The sequence below is a fragment of the Somniosus microcephalus genome, chromosome 4 (assembly GCF_052327205.1).
Source record: "Somniosus microcephalus isolate GS21.2 chromosome 4, FLI_Smic_1.0, whole genome shotgun sequence".
In the NCBI taxonomy this organism is placed as follows: domain Eukaryota; kingdom Metazoa; phylum Chordata; class Chondrichthyes; order Squaliformes; family Somniosidae; genus Somniosus; species Somniosus microcephalus.
This window is the reverse complement of record NC_140990.1, coordinates 136,701,623-136,718,761: the sequence shown is the minus strand read 5'-3', so window position 1 is coordinate 136,718,761 and position 17,139 is coordinate 136,701,623. Positions and strand designations below refer to the sequence as shown.

At 45.9% G+C, this 17,139-nt stretch overlaps 1 long non-coding RNA gene across 1 annotated transcript; it reads right to left on the bottom strand.

Moving 5' to 3' along the window:
- Nucleotides 1-6,224: 6,224 nt before the first annotated feature.
- Nucleotides 6,225-8,179, bottom strand: LOC147119824 (uncharacterized). Its single transcript, XR_015077838.1, has 2 exons — nucleotides 7,792-8,179; nucleotides 6,225-6,424 (listed from the first exon to the last, which is right to left on the bottom strand). It is a non-coding gene; the product is annotated as an uncharacterized LOC147119824 (long non-coding RNA).
- Nucleotides 8,180-17,139: the final 8,960 nt, after the last annotated feature.

Here is a 17,139-nt window from a genome sequence, read left to right as displayed (position 1 = left end):
CAGCCTGTGGTTTCATCTTGGAAGGGGATTCCCATAATGGTACTATTCAAATGGCTCGATGCAATTCAAAAAAGGACAAATGTCATCGACACGGAGAAGAACAAAAGAAATAAGAGCAGGTGTAGGACATTTGGCCCTTTGAGCATGCTCCGCCATTCTATAAGATCATGGTTGATCTGCTACCTCATCACTTTCCTGCACTATGCCCATATCCCTTTCTCCCCCTTAATATTCAAAAATCTATCGATCTCCGTCTTGAATATACTCAACGACTGAGCCTTCACAGCCCTCTGGCTTGAGAATTCCAAAGATTCACCACAATCAGTCCTAAATGACTGACCCCTTATTCCGAGACGGTGACCCCTGGTTCTAGACTCTCCAGCCAGGGGAAACATCCTCCCCGCATCTACCCCATCAAACTGCAATGAGATCACCTGTGATTACAGCTAATAAGATGCTCTGCACGCATGGGGCACTTCATGTCAGATTTGGTGGTCAACATTCTCACTTACACCAACCAGAATGACTAAAATTGGGGATTAGGTATTGCTGCCCATACATACACATACTAGACGAGGGAACTAGATGTAATATCTCCAAGTTTGCAGACGACACAAAGCTGGCTGGGCGTGTGTGCTGTGAAGACGATGCAGAGAAACTCCAGTACGATTTGGACAGGTTGGGTGATGGGACAGATGCATGGCAAATGCAGTATAATGTGGATAAATGGGAGGTTATCCACTTCGGTGGCAAAATACCAGAAGACAGATTATCTGAACGACAATAGATTGGGAAAATGGGAAGTGCAACGAGATCTGGGTGCCCTTGTGCACCAGTCGCTGAAGTATGCAGGTGCAGCAGGCGGTTAAGAAGGCATATGGAATGTTGGCTTTCATAGCGAGAGGATTCGAATACAGGAGCAGGGATATCTTGTAGTTTTACAGGCCCTTGGTGAGACCACACCTTGAGTATTGTGTGCAGATTTTGTCGCCTTCTGAGGAAGGATGTTCTTGCCATGGAGAGAGTGCAACAAAGTTTCAGCAGACTGATACCTGGGATGGCAGGAATGACATGAGAGATTGGGTCGATTAGGCTTATAATCGCTAGAGTTTAGATGAATGAGAGGGGATCTTATTGAAACTTATAATTTTATAACAGGACTAGATGCAGGAAGGATGTGCCCAATGTCAGGGGAGTCCAGAACCAGAGGTCAGTCTAAGGATAAGGGGCAAGCCATTTAGGTCTGAGACGAGGAATTTCTTCAGCCGGAGAATGGTGAACCAGTGGAATTCTCTGCCACACAGGGCAGTTAAAGTCAATTCATTAAATATATTCAAGAGTTGGATATATTTCTTGAGGCTGAAGGGATCAAGGGATATGGGGAGAAAGCAGGGACAGGGTACTAAGTTTGGATGATCAGCCATGTTAATTAAAATGGCACAGCGGGCTCGAGGGGCCGAATGGCCGACTCCTGCTCCTATCTATGTTTCTCGGTCACAGGAATTCAATAAACATTGCCCCCGACAGAAGCTTTGCAGGCTGTTGTAAGCAACAGGAATATTAGCTCGGATAGAAAGTAGGCTTCGAGGCCGCAACCAGTTTATTGCAGAGCCTCGAGTTGGGAAATGCAAGTATGGGTGTAGCAAGTGGAAAGCCCATGGTGAGCTTTGAAAATATGTCCACATATTAAACATTAATCGGTTACCAGCAAAAGAGGGGTCAGGCCTGGTACAGGTGGAAACATTCGCTCATTAGCCATCCATGAGAAAATATAGCAAATCAGTCAAGTGACTGTCGGGAAGGTGTTGTGGGATTAATAGGCTTGTTTTATGAATTTACTGGGAAGAGATAAGGGGATAACTGATCCACGGTTTCTCGTTAGTGATTAAACAGAGGTTATTGTGCAGGCTACATTACATTTCCTACATTACAACAGTGACTCGACTTCAAAAAGTGCTTCAGTGGTCGTGAAAGGCGCGACTTAAGTCTTATTTAGGCCTGTTGAAGGGAGATTACACATTGACATAATAGCATTAACCGAAGGCCTAATTGACCATATAAAAAAGGTAGAGCACCTGGAGGTTGGGGGGGGGGGAGACTGTTCTATTGTAAGCAGTTAATGACGACACACTGTCGATCTACTGAAGGGAGCTGCTGGAATGTGATTTATTGTGCTAGAATTGGTATTTACCTCAAATACACGGCGTACAAGGGGTAGGTTATTATCTCAGTGACGGTTTATTATACGGTGCTCACTGGAGTTTCAATGTTTCCTATTAGAGGTAAAGTATGTATAGCAATATCCCCCATAGTGACAACTTATCTGGATGAAGTAAGTGGGAAGGAGATTGGCTGGGCCGCTGATCAACCTGGTGAGAGATGGAAGTGTAGAGGGACTGACTACCGTGGTGAGGGATTGAAGTGTAGAGGGACTGAATACCGTGGTGAGGGTTTGAAGTGTAGAGGGACTGAATACCGTGGTGAGGGTTTGAAGTGGAGAGGAACTGAACGTTCGGTCATGGCACTCATTTACAGACGCTCCCTGAACCATCATCATTTCTGCTTTCCAAGTATTTATTTTTAAAAAACTGTATTTAAAGCCAGTGTGGAGTACGGCAGTGTCGTGGTCATGTCACAAATAATCCAGACTGGCCTAGAAATTCGGGTCGGGGGCTTCCCGCAGGTGCAAGCCCCCGACCTGCACTTACCTAGCGCGCCGGCCGTTGAGGCCTGGGCCTGCGTGCATTTCCGGTCTGTGGCCCGTTCCAGCTCCCGGCGCGCTTACGTGATCCAGCGGCGTAGTTAATGCGATGCGTAGGCTGGGATCACGTGTGCACTGGGCAACCAATCGGAGGAGGGAAAAGTCCATTCATGAGTTTGACAGAAAGAACGGTCAAACTGAATCTCCGGGCGCCCAAAACAGTACTTAACCTGAAAATAAATTTGAAAAAAAACACCATTTAAATCAACTATAAATAACATTAAATAACTAATTTAAACAATTTAAATTTTTGAAAAAAAAGAGAAATCGGGGCTAAATATACTTACCTTACTGTAAAACTTGTGGAAAAAATGTTATAATTTTAATTAATTAACCACTTACCTTTTAAAATGAAGTCCTTACGTCTGGTTTTTAAATGTGCAAAAAGTACAGGCCTTCACGCACGGGCAAACCTGTAAAAAAAGCGGAAGTTCAACGCGCACGCGCAGACCCCTTGGTTCAGAAATGCCGGTTTCCCGCGCATGCGCTGTGCATGCAAGAAACCGGCACTTCCATCGGGTCCACGCGTGGGTACTCCGTCCGTACTCACGCGTTGGGACCGAATTTCTGGGCTTAAAATCGCACTATGCTGGAGTTTGAGTCCAGTTTATAATAAAAGCTGATCTGAAAAAACGACCACGAAGCTGTCGGATTGTCGCAACTACCCGTTCGCTAATGTCCTTTAGGGAAAGAAAGCTGCCGTCCTTACCTGGTCTGGTCTATGAGACTCCAGTCTCTCACCAACACGGCTGCTCTCTGAAGTGACCCAGCAAGCCAGTCAGTTGTATCACATCGCGGTAAAGAATATCATCGTCACTGGGTGAAACGGCTCTGTGGGAGCACCTTCACCACAGGGACTGCAGCGGTTCAAGGCGGCCCATCACCTGCTCAAGGGCAACTAGGGATGGGCAATTACCAGTCTCGCTTGTGACACCCTTATCCCGAGAATGACAAGAAATAGCAGGAATATGCCATTAGGCCCCTCGAGCCTGCTCCACCGTTCAATAGGATCATGGCTGATCTGATCTTGGCCTCAACTCCACTTCCCAGCCCACTCCCATAACCTTCGCCTCGCTTACCATTCAAAAAATCTGTCTATCTCCACCTTGAATATATCCACTGATTCTGCCTCCACAGCTCTGGGGTGGAGAATGCCAAAGATTCACGACCCTCAGAAGAAATTCCTCCTCATTTGTTTTAAATGGGCGACCCCTTATTCTGAAACGATGCCTCCTATTTCTAGATTCCCCACGAGGGAACATCCTTTCTGCATCTACCTTGTCGAGCACCCTCAGAATCTTATGTTTCAATAAGATCTCACCTCATTCTTCTAAACTCCAATGAGTATAGGCCCAACCTGCTTAACTTTCTCATAAGACAACCCCTTCAACTCAGGAAATCAGTGAACCTTCTCTGAACTGCCTCCAATGCAAGTATATCCTTCCTTAAATAAGGAGGCCCAAATGCCATTAAAGTCAAAACAATTTGCATTTATATAGCGCCCCTAACAGTAAAACATCCAAGGTGCTTCACTGGAGTGGTACCAAACAATTTAACTTCGAGCCACAGAAATATTAGGACACCTGACAAAAGCTTGGTCAAAGGTAAGTTTTACAGAGCCGTTTCAACTGAGAAATAACCAGAAAGGTGGAGGGGTTTAGGGAGGGTGTTCCAGAGCTTCCGCAATTGGCGGCCCTGCCTTCAGTTGCCCAAGTATGAAAATTGGGTGCACAATAGACCAGTAGGGGGGGGGGGGGAATTTTTTTTTTTTTTTTTTATAAACAAGGGTGAAAATTTAAAATCAAGGCGTTGCCAGACCGGGACCCAATGTAGGTCAGAGATCACAGGAGTTATGAATGAAAAGGACTTGCTGCGAGTTAGGATAGTCAAAACGTTGTGGGTTCAAATCTAGGCCGATAATCCAGTGCAGGACTGAGGCATTGCTGCACTGTCGGAGGTGCCGTTAAACTGAGGCGACGTCCGCTCTCAGGTGTATGTAACTGCTCCCATGGCACTATTTTGAAGAACGAGGGAGTTATCCCCGGTGTCCTGGCCAATATTTATCGGTCAAGATCACTTACGGATTATTTTGCAATTATCACATTGCTGAGCGAAAATTGGCTACAGCATTTTCTACAATAAAACAGTTCAAAAGCGCTTTTAGAATGTCTCGAGGTAGCGGAAGGCGCTATATAAATGGAAGTCAAATAAAGAGTCGAGATTGCGAACGGTCTGCTTCCGCCTCATTCCGACCGCCCTCAGAGGGAGTGATGGTGGGTTGGTAACCGCAGATTGGGGCGTCAATCTGGCCAGTAATTCAAGAATAATGTTTAAGCATATGCTTGATGTCAGACAAGCAGCGCGACAGCTCATTCAGGAGGGTTCGAGGAATACCGCTGTGTACTGTCAGGGTCAATGCGAGACTGGCACATTTAACGAAATTGAATCTGGCGGTCCTGCGCCGGCAGGGATCCGCCTGCATAAAGGCCCACGGAGCCCAGGCGGGTCGCAAGCGTCCCTGGGATCACCTGGGCCAGGCCAACCAATGACAAAGGGGGATTCCCGTTGGGCTCATGGAGATTCCATTCGCGTAGGGATTCCTCACCTACAGAATAGAAAATCACCAAAAATACAATTACACACTAAAATAAAGTAAATCAGATTCAAAATTAATTACCATTTAAACATTAAAGAATTAAACATTTTTAACCAGGAACTTTCAATGTAAGTGAATGGTTAACCAGTTATAAAATTTGTATTTAACATTTATTTATGCCTTATGCGGTTGAAAGGAGGCGTTAGGGTTTCGTGTTTTTGCTGGGCAAATGTCCAACCCAGCGCCAGCGCAAGTGAATTTCTAGCGGATGGGCACCATAGCATGTGGAAAGCTGGAACTCGTGGGGCGGTATGACGCCATACGCACGCTGTCATAGCTCTGTGAAATCAGGCCCATTGTCTTTTGGATGATGTTGCCAAGGCAACATGTAGAAGAGAACAAAGAGCGGGTGTGGCAGGGCGAGGTTAAACACTCGGTTATAATGCTTTTGGTTATTAAGGGTTAAAGGCAGGTGGTAGCAGCGGTTCAGACTGATTCAATATTGAACACTGACCGTGCTGGGACTGGGGACCCGAGTCCGGAGTCAGCCCACTAAACTGGGTGAATCTGCTGGGCCTCCATTGCCAGTAGTGCGTGTCCGTGAACAGGAGGAGCGGCCTGATGAGGCCAGGTCAGCAGGAAAGGAAGAGAGGCAGAAAAAAAAAATCAATCACATTATACCAGAACTGGACATTTCCCGAAATCTGTTGATGCACCACCGCATATCCGCAATACAACACGATCTAACCGAGTTTACCCGGCTCCGGCCTAGTCTTATTTGCTATTCCTGTGGCAGCGAATTTCCCACTTCACCCTGAATAAGCTCGGCTGTTTAAGATCCAAACACAAGGACCGCAGACCAGAACCTTATGTCGAAGATCTTTATTAAGTACAAACAAGTAGCAAGTTAAACATTAAAATCACATCCATACAATTACCAAGTTTGACAATCCCTGGCCACTTGCTGCCCGGCTCCCCTGGGACCGCAATAACGGTCATCAGCATCTTCGAAACCAGATACAGGGAAAGGAGGAGAAGGAGGTTTGGGGATGGGAAAGATTTCCCCTCTGGGGATCAGGAAGAGCAAATCATAAAGATTAGAGACTCGTGCATCACTAATCAAACAAAGTTAGACATTTCTTATCCAATAAAGTCAGCGACTGATCAAATCGGCCGGGTGAGCGCCAGCGGATCGGTCTGAAGAATGAGTAAAATTTCACACTGATCCGCTGAGATCCCACGTGGAACGGAGAATTAAGCATCGGGCACAATGTTAGCTCTCGGGCGCTGGCCAGTTTTCAAAATTCCAGCTTAGAAAACAGTTCCGCTGCCCGGTTGGGTTTTGACGAGACACTAAACCGGACCGGAATCATTCAGTGATCGCAAGTTGGGGATTATACCGGCGGCAGTAGTAAAACTAAAACATGGAAGAGGTTTCAGAGGCCCTTGGATAAGACCGGACTGAGCAACGACAAACGTACACACTGATCAGGACATTCCGGCTCTCCACTGCTCACTGACTCCGGTTTCCAGTCTCCCTTTAGACTCAACCCGCCTTGTTCATCTGTAAAGTTCAGAGGGAGAGAGAGAAACGCGGATTTCAGTCTCAAGACAGTGACTTCTGGCCAGCTGGACTCACCCCGGCCCCCCTTGAATAGTTTCTGTCCCGGACACCTCGCCTGGTCCCCTTGCGATAGACCGAGTCAGTCACCAAGACCTGGGATCTTCCCGTTCATGTGTCCCAACGCCCGCTGGGAGAAGGGATACAAATCCAGCGTTTGATGGTTACTCGCGCCCTCCCGTTATTTCAGTCCAGTTTGAACAAGCTGCCCTTTACCCGTCCACTATGAGGCTACAAACTGCAAGTTGTACATTAATTGGTGGGTGCGGCACAATTAGAGCAGATTGACAATGAGGAAGAGTGCGGGCCATCCATCTTCCCGACGCCCCTTTAATAACCCGTCAGGGAACGAGACTCCAATCCCCAGGGTCCTGTTGTGAAACAAACGAGATTCTCGGCTCTCAATGTCCAGAGCCGACAGCCATTAGTTTGCAGAGTGTCTCAGCTCAGACGCTGGCCGTTTACCTCTGGGGTTAGATTCAAATCCAACCCGGAGTTGCCGAGGCCTCTCCCAAAAATACCTGAAGAAATGTGGGCCTCAAGCCATTTTTCAATAGGCACAGTCCCGCCATGGGCCCTGGTCCTAGAGTACCAGCCTTATTCTGGTTGGCCTGAGAGTTGGGCGTGTCCAGAGATGCTCGAACAGGCCAGTGTTTGGGGGGGGGGGGGGGATGTTTCGAGTTGGTGGGGGATCAATGTTTAAATCGGTTCTCATTTCAATGTTTACGAATTGAAGATTATGGGCAGAGAGCGCGGAGAAGGTGAAGATACAGGGCCTCCGAGAATGGCCGGGAGAAGAGCCGACTCTAGTACCTGGTGTCTCTTGGCGCCTGGCCCGCTTGCGGCCTCTCGCTTGTGTTCGATGTTCAAGCGCGTCAATGTACTCGGCCATCGAGATATACTGCCCGACAGATGCATTGTCGCACTCCCTTTTCCTGGGGCAAGACATGTTGAACGGTCTCGACACCGTGCATCCTCTGGGTGAGAGTGCCTGGAATGACAGTATCGTTAGTGCAGAATCTCAATATCTATCCTACGCCAGTGCAGAATCTCAATCTCTTGATCCTACTCCATTCTCAATCCCAAGATTGACAAGTGCATACAATGTCTTGCACCTCCAAGGCCAATGCATCCTTCCCGAGGCGCGTTGCCTAGAACTGAACCAAGTACTCCAGAGGTGGTCCAAACAGAGCTCTGTACAACCAAGTACTTCCACTGCCGGCCTTCACGCGAATAAGCCCAACATCTCACTAGCCTTGTAAAGTTATTTTGTAGTTGTCCACTAGTTTAATGATTTGCTCATGTGCCTCTCAATCACTACTCCTTCAGTTCCTAGCTGACCATTTATAAAAATACTCGGATCCAAGTTCCTCAGGGTCTAAAGTGGGTCACCTCACTTCCCTACATTAAACGCCATCTGGCCACAGTTTTGCTCGATCACTTATCAGTGGCTTTTTGAAAATTGCTGCTCCCACCTACACTACTAACTGCGCCATCCAACTCGCTCTCAGACTTGGATATATGGAAATCTATTCCTTCATTCAACTCATTGAAAGTGAAAAGCCGAGGCCCTAGTACGGATTCCCTAGGGGAACCACCAGTCACAACCTGCCAATTGGAGTAAATGTCCAGTAGCCCTACTGCCTGCTAACCAATTGCTTACCAATGTCGAATGGTTGCCTCCTTTTCCATGTGCTTTTATTTATGCCAATAGTCTATTTCATGAAACCGTAAACTAATGCCTTCTGAAGTCCATATAAATAACATCCGTAGAATTACATAGAATCCCCAGCACAGTAACAGCCGCTCTGTCCAACTGCTGTAAGCTACACAAGAGCGTCCTTCCACCCTAGTTAATCAACTCCATGGGTAGAACCTTGTATTCATTTTACTTTGTGTTAATGTAGCTGCTCCTTAAATGCATCTATGCTATTTGCCTCAGCTACCCCCGTGGTATCCAGTTCCACTTTCTATCCACCAAGTAGCTCCTCTTGAATTGTTATTCGGTTTAATTCTGGACCATTTTATGACCTAGTTTTGGATTCCCCACAAGCAGACACAATCGGTCTAGTTTTTCCCCTAAAGCCCCGCATAACTAGAGACTTCCATCAGGTCACCTCAGAGCCCCAGCCCGTTAGTATTTCCCGATGGTGCAAAACATTACATGGATGGTCCTTCCCCCGTGTCTCTTCAAAATAGATAGATAGAGAGAGATCACGTTTACAGTTCAGGAAGTCCCATACAAATTAACTACAACTTCTGCTTTTCAATTACTGTCTTCTAGTAAACCCCAGGGTTTGGTTTGTAGGCGTTCTTAACCCGGCCTTGCTGTCGCTACTTTGGATTTGTGAATCTGTTCCTAGAGACATTTCCTCCTCTACTTCATTTCAATTCTTGATTGTGGCCTCATCATTTCCTTACCAAGATGCACCAACTCCTTTAAATTAATTTGCCATTTAAATAAGCGATTTACCACGTGACCAAGAAAAATAGGCAAATCAATTACCCTTTACAATGCCATGCTGCCTCCGTTGTCCTAATGCTCAGTCACTACCACTAATATGTCGTGGAAGATCGTGAATCTTCAGCTTTGATGCCCGTTACCATTTTCTCACGGAGTTAAAAATTCTATTAATTCTACACTGTTTCCTCTTACTCATTATTTCGCATGTCTGCCATTTCCTTGTACTCAATTACAGCATGGACTTTATCTGCGGATGCTCAGTATGGCACGAAACTTGCAATTGTTTAAGTTTATATTAGGAAAAAGGTGGTTGTGAGCAATGTGCACCCCCTTGAAAATCAGTAACTGATACTGTAAGAGAGGAAATGTGGCCATGTTTCATAATGACTATTTATAATGGAAGACGACAACATGCCAGACATTAAGGAAATGTGGACTCAATGAAAGCAAACACTAACAGTAATGAAGCAATGAATGGCACTAAGTGACACATCCCCGGACCATATGGCTCCCATCCCAGGGATTTAAAGGAGTGAGAACATGCCAGATGCCGCAACTATCATGTTCCACATTTTTCTCGATTCAACAACCATTCCTTTCGTGGGAAAACTACATGTCACTTGCTATTCAAGGAGTGTGAAACCAGGAATGAGAGCGCAGTTAGCCTAACACCTGTTGTGAAAATACTAGAGTCTAAGGATAGAGACCAAACATTTGAAAACTTGCAGCCGATCATACAGCCAACATGGATTTGTGAAAGGCAGATCATGCCTGACGGAGGTGTAGTCGGAGGAGGGTCTATGGAATTCCATAAGGCTCGCGATAAGTTCCTAAGACTGTTAGCTAAAGGTTCAAGCTCATGGAATTAAAGGCAAATCATTGACCTGGTTAGGAAATTGGCTGAGCGGCAGGAGACAGTAGAGATAATTGGCAGGATGTAACTCGCGGTGTCCCACATGAATATTTTGTCCGCAAACTTGCACAGTATTTGTTAACTAACTGATGGGATAGAAAGGCGCATATCCAAGCTTGACGATGAAGAAGATAGGTAGCACTGTGAGCAGTGCAGATGGAAGCATAAAATTACAAAAGAGAGATTAAACGAATGGGCAAAACTGTGGCAAATGGATTTCAAAGCAAGTGTGAGGTCATCCACCTTTGGACAGAAGGATAGATCAGACTACTTGCCAAATGGTGAAAAGCTAGTAATAGTCGAGGCCTAAAAAGCACCCGCCCCCCCCACCATGTACATAGATCGTTAAAAAAATAGCTAAGGGAATGCTGGTCTTATATCGAGGATTGAACAAGGGGGAAAAGAGGTAGAAGTTATGCTACTCTTAGACAAAGCCCTGGTTAGTCTCCACCTGGAGAACTGAGCGCAGTTCTGGGCACCGCACCTTAGGAAGGATATATTGGCCTGGCCTTGGGAGGGAGTGCAGCGTAGATTTACCAGAACGATACCTGATCGCCAAGACTTAAATTACGAGGAGATATTATATTAGCTGGAACTTAGGTGAAGAGGATTTGGTCGAAGTTAGAGATATTAAATTGAACTGAGGGCAGATAGAGAAACTATTTCCGCTGGTTGGAAAGTCTAGGACTAGGGGACATAGCCTGTTAGCACCAGACCTTTCAGGGGTGAAGTTAGTAAACGCTTCGACATAAAATAGTGTTAGAAGTTTGGAACTTTTGTAAACGGCAATTGATGCTGGGATCAATTGTTCATTTTAAATCCAAGATTGATAGATTGTTAGCCAAAGGTATTAAGGGATATGGGGCAAAAGCATGTATATGCAGTTAGGTCACAGATCAGCCATGATCTCACTTGGCAGATCAGGTGCGAGGGGTTAAATAGCCTGCTCCTGTTTATGTAGCCATCAAGGCTTTTAATGAGAAACGGTTCAAGGTATCTTCGTATTCCTCTCAGCGTTAAATGTTACCGTGGTTCTCGGTGTTCATCACTCATCGAGGGCGGGTACTTGCGGAGATCCTTGATGAAGTGCGACAGTTTGTACTCTGGGTCTGACCCGGACTCCCGGTGACCTTCGGCTGGCCTGTTTGTGTAGAACTGGACATTGATCGGCCTGGTGAGCGGGACGGAAATCCTTATGTTCTGACCTGAGAGGAGAGCACGAAGATTGAGAAAGGCATCGGATCGCTCAGTAGGCTCAACGACCCAATAGTCATTCGCCATTTCCACACTACTGATAGTTAATTAACAGACACCGCTCCATCCAAACTCCCTTCGGTTTTTCATACAAGCACCTCTTTACTCGGTCCCAGGTTTAGCTATAAATATCATTTTTACATTGACTTGATGAATCCAATTTCTTCCTGTAGATCAACTCAAGATGGGAAAGGCATCAGGCGTTCCCCAGTCTGCCCACAAGACCCGATGCTTATCTTTGACCCTCTCCCTGACTAGCAAGTGCCCACTGTATCCTTAACCCAAGCTTGCATTCTCTAGATTTTGCTAAAAACAAACTAAATACGAATGAGACACCATGGAGGAATAACGCCACAAGAGAAATTAGTGTAAAGCGGCATACATTAAGTACATGGACAGCAAGGGGAGAGCACAAGGGAGAATACGAAGAGATTAGGAGAGAAGTCAAGCCTCAATTAGGAATGCAAAGAGGAACTATGAAATTAAATTAAGGAACTTAAAACAATAGTAATACAAAAAGCAAAATACTGCAGGTGCTGAAAATTTGAAATACAGAAAATGGTGGAAATATGCAGGCCAGGCAGCATTTGTGGAGAGAGAAACAGTTATCGTTTCAGGTCGATGACCCTTCGTCAGAACTGGAAAAAGCCAGAGATGGAACAGGTTTTTAAGCAATTGCAGGGGCAAGGAAGGGAGGGAGGGGGGTGGGGGGAAGGAAAGAACAAAAGGAAGAGCTTGTGTTAGGATGGAAGGCAGGAGAGATTAATAGATGGTGCAAGGCAAAAGGAGGAGATGGTAATGGGACAAGAAATAAAATATGGCTGTAGATGAAGTGTAAATGGCACTGGCAGAATGAAAGACACTTGCCATGTGAGGAAAAAATAAATGGAAAAAAGATAGGGGTAGAGGTTATGGTCTGAAATTGTTGAACTCGATGTGGAGTCCAGAAGGCTGTAAAGTGCCTAATCGAAAGAGGTGGTGCTGTTCCAGGAGCTTACGCTGAGCTTCATTGGAACAGTGCAAGAGGCCAAGGACAGTGAGGCCCGAGTGGGAGTGGAGGAGAAATTAAAGTGACAAGCGACCGGATGCTCGGGATCACGCTTACGTGCTGAATGGAGGTGTTCTGCAAAGCATTCACCCAATCTGCATTTGGTCTCCTGAATGTAGAGGAGACTGCATCACAAGCAGCGAATTCAGTTTCCTGAATTACAAGTTATTCACTTTCACCTGGAAGGAGTGTTTGGGGCCCTGGACAGTGAGCGGTATAAGTGCATGCACTGCATCTGCTCCACTTGCATGGGAAGCTGCTGGGCAAAGGGGAAGGGGTGATAGAGGAGTGGACCAGGGTGTTGCAGAGGGATGGTCCCTTCAGAATGCCATCTTCTTTTGCCATGCACCATCACTTAATCTCTCCTGCCTTCCATCCCATCAGACCTTCCCTTTGTTCGATCCTCCCCCTCCACTTGCTTAAAAACCTCTCCATCTCCAGCTTTTTCCAGTTCTGCCGAAGGGTCATCGACCTGAAACCATTAACTGTTTCTCTCTCCACAGATGCTGCCTGAAACAATAGTAAAATGTTAGACAAGTTAGAAAAGGAAGGTTGGCATTGTAATATGGCCACTAAGGGATGGACAGGATAATACCACAGGCAGCAATAGAGATGGCAGAAATAAATAATTACTTTGCTTCCGTCTTTACCAGGGAGATGGAACAAGTGGACATGACGCTGGAAGGAGATTAGAAATGAAATAAATGCATTGACATATTAAATAAACTAAAAACTCAAAACCCTGGTCCGAATGGATTACATCACATTTTAAGATAACCTAGGGACGATAGCAGAGGCATTACTACATATTTAGTAATTTGTTAAAGTGGTGGTGCCAGATGACTGGCGGTTAGCTAAAATAGCTATATTTAAGAAGGCAGAAGAACATGTCTAGGGAACTATAGACTAGTCAGCTTTACATCGGTGGTAGGAAAAATAATGGAATCTCTACTAAAGGAGAAAACAGAACAGAAGCCAAAATAAATGGTCAATATCGATTTCGAAAGGGAAAGTCTGCTTGATCAACCTCAGCTGCATTTTTGGAAGTAGTAACAGGGAAAGTAGACGATGTAATTTATCTAGATTTGCAAAAGGCCTTCGATAAGGTACTTCATAACAGACTGATGAACAAGGTCAGAGAATGCAGAGTCAGGGGACAAGTAGCAGGTTGATAGCTAGCTGGCTTCATAACAGAAAGTGGGGGGTAAAGGGTAGTTATTCACAGTGGCAGAAGGTGGGTAGTGGTGTTCCACAAGGACCAGTGCTTGAACCACTGCTGTTCACAATGTAGACTTTGGAATCAAAAATAATTCCGAAATCTGCAGCTAACCACCAAATTGGGTGGGTAGGGGGTGGATAGTGAATACTGAGGACTGCAACAAATTACAAGAGGACATGAATAAACCTGCAGAATGGGCATATAATTGGCAAATGAATTTAACAGATAGAGGCATTAGGTTTTGGTAGCAAGAACAGAAATGTCACTTAGTTTTCAGGTTGAGCGTCTGGGCAGAGGTACAAAGGGATCTCCGTACAAATATACAAATTGCTAAAAGTAGGGACACAGGCTAATGAGGCCATAAAAATGCAAACTAGGGTTTATTTCTGGAGGAAAAGTATTGAAAACTGGTGATGTTATGCCAAATTTGTATCGAACCTTGGTTAGACCACACTTGAGCACTGCGTACAATTCTTCACCATATTATAAAAAGGATATGAGGCACTGGAAAGGGTGCAGAGAAGATTTACAAGGATGATGCCAGAAATGCGAGGGTGTACCTGTTAGGAAAGGACGAACAGGCTGAAGAGAAGTCCGAGTGGCAATCTAAAAGGAAGTCTTTAAAATATTGAAATGTTAGTGGATACAGAGTGAATGAATCCACTTGCGGGGAAGAGGCCATCAATGAAAGATAGTCACCAAGACATCAAATGGGGGAATTAAGGAGAAACGTCTTTACCCAGAGAGTGGTGAGAATGTGGAACTCGCTACCATGGAGTGGTTGAAGCGAACAGTATGGATGCATTTCAGGGGAGGCTAGACAAACATGAGGGAAAAGGAAAGAGAGAGTTACGCTGATAGAGTTAATGGAGAAAAGCAGGAGTAGGCTCGAGTGGAACATACATTCGGTTGGGCCGAATGGCCTTAGCGCCACAACCTAATATAACCCCTGAATCGCTTAAGTCAACCAATAGTCTGTCATGTGTAATCTTCCATGCAGATTGGAAATTTGGGCGCATCCCATCCCATCCCTACTGCCCACTTGAGCTATCACTTCAGTCACCTCAAAAAAATCTAAAAGTTACAGGATTGTCACTGAATTCCTATTAACTGAAAGTCCACAGCAGGAGCTGAAGGGGTTTCTGCAGTGCAAGTGGAGGCGAGCAGCAAGAAACATTGTGTAAAACTAGATACATCAGCAGAGCAAGGGGAACCATTTCAAAATTAAAAGGGCGTTTGAAGTGACGCAGCTCAGAAGGGCACAAGGACAATATTCAAGTTCTCCTAGAACGTGAATGGGCCATCTATTGCGGTGCTGAGTAAGGCCCAGGACAGTCTCAGGCCTTGGGGCAGAGTTGCTGGACTCTGGCAGAATATCAACGACAACAATTCACTCGCCATCGAGAGAACCACCACTTGAAATGTCAGCAGCACCACACTGGAATATGGCAATGAGGAGACTCCGTGATGGGCCCGCTCCTGCATAGAGCCGTCTCACAAACAACCACTTGGGCAAGATCCTGGAGGCCATTGATGCAGTGGGAGCCCCCACCCCATGTTTTCTCGTGGAAGATCATTTCTCCAAATAGAAATTGGGTTGATCATGATCCAATGGCCCCAATTTACTGCATGCCACTAGCCAGAAAAGATGGACCTGGATTGGTCATATTCTGAAGTCCTCACCAGGATCCCTAAGCAAATGTGGAGCTGGACACAACCCAACACGGATGCAGCTGAAGTGAACTGGAGTTAAAAGTCCAAGGCAGAATGGAGCTGTGTCGTTTGGCTACTGCCTTATGTATCGGCACAGGAAGAATGATCCGGGACCAGAGAAGGAATAAATGCCACTCTGACACATTCAGCGCTATCCATCCCTGGGATGCTCAGTAGGGATGTGGTGCTAGACCATCCTGCTGGAAAGTCTTCCCTCAAGTGGAAGAGACAATACAGATGCAGACTACTGGTGGCTCCAATATCAGCAGATCAAAGGCGGCCACCTTCAAACGGACCCAATTATTAGCCTCAGCCGCTGTGTTAAATATTGATCGTCAGCCTCGGATCAACTAACTGATGGAATTGGTCTTTCCCTTGTAGAACAGCCTCTCAGTTGAAACTGCCGACAGGGGCAATCATGAAAGATGAGTTTTAGAAATGGACAATGTTGGGAATCAAATTGAACTCGACTCTAGAGAAACAGAATCGGAATTACTTTAGAAGGCAGTACAATCTACGCACCCCATACAAACTACCCTTCTCCCCATAGTTCAGGTGATTACAAAGAGCCTGTGGACTAGCTAAAGCCATCCTCACGAAATAGCATTAATGAATCTTGCTGTCCATCGCTCCAACATTGGATATAGACACCTCCCTACAAAAAGGTACGTGGAATCTCTTCCAGATCAGCCATGTGTAGTCAGCCAGTTTACCTGTGCCAGCAATCGCGAGAGGCATCATTGCTTCGTTGAGCAGCCTGTGCTCTGCCGTCTCCTTTTGTAATCGAGCGATTGTCGACATTTCCCGCTCCTCCGAGCTCATTGGCCTCCAGTATACATGGCTCCTGGACCGCCTAGTGGGTAAAGGGAAGCACAGATGTGGTTAGTTCACCCAGAAAAGCGGAGTTGGCAGTTAGTTCAGTCTGGCCAACACTACGAACTAGACAGTATTCCATGAACCTGATTCACACCAACACAATTCAAGCGCTCCCAAAGAGAAAGCAAGCATAAAGCATCTTTTAAGATTTGCTTTTATATATCTCATCACGACCACAATTCCAAAAACGCTTTAGAAATTTGAAGTGTAGCCACTGTTGTAATGTAGGAAAGGTGCCAGCCAATTTGCACACAGGAAGCTCCCAAAAACAGACCAGATATTCTGTTTTACTGACGTTGATTGAATATTGGCCAGCACACCGCGGATAACTTGCTGCGGCTTCTCGAATTAGTGCCATGGGGGATTTTACGTTCACCCGAGAACAGACGTGGCCTCGGTTTAATGGCTCATCCGAAAGGCGAGCACCACCAACAGTGCAGCACTCTCAGTACTGCACTGGTGTGTCAGCCTAAATTATTGTTCTGGTTTCTGTAGTCAGACTTGAAACCACAACCTGCTGACTCAGGCGAGGGTGCTCCCAACTGAGCTGCAGCCGACTCCTCCCTGCGTCCCCCCACAAAATTGGCGAATTCCGAAGAAAAGCCAGGTTCAATTTGCACCCCAACCCCAGTAAATTTACAAGGAGGCAGCACGGTGGCATAGTGGTTAGCACC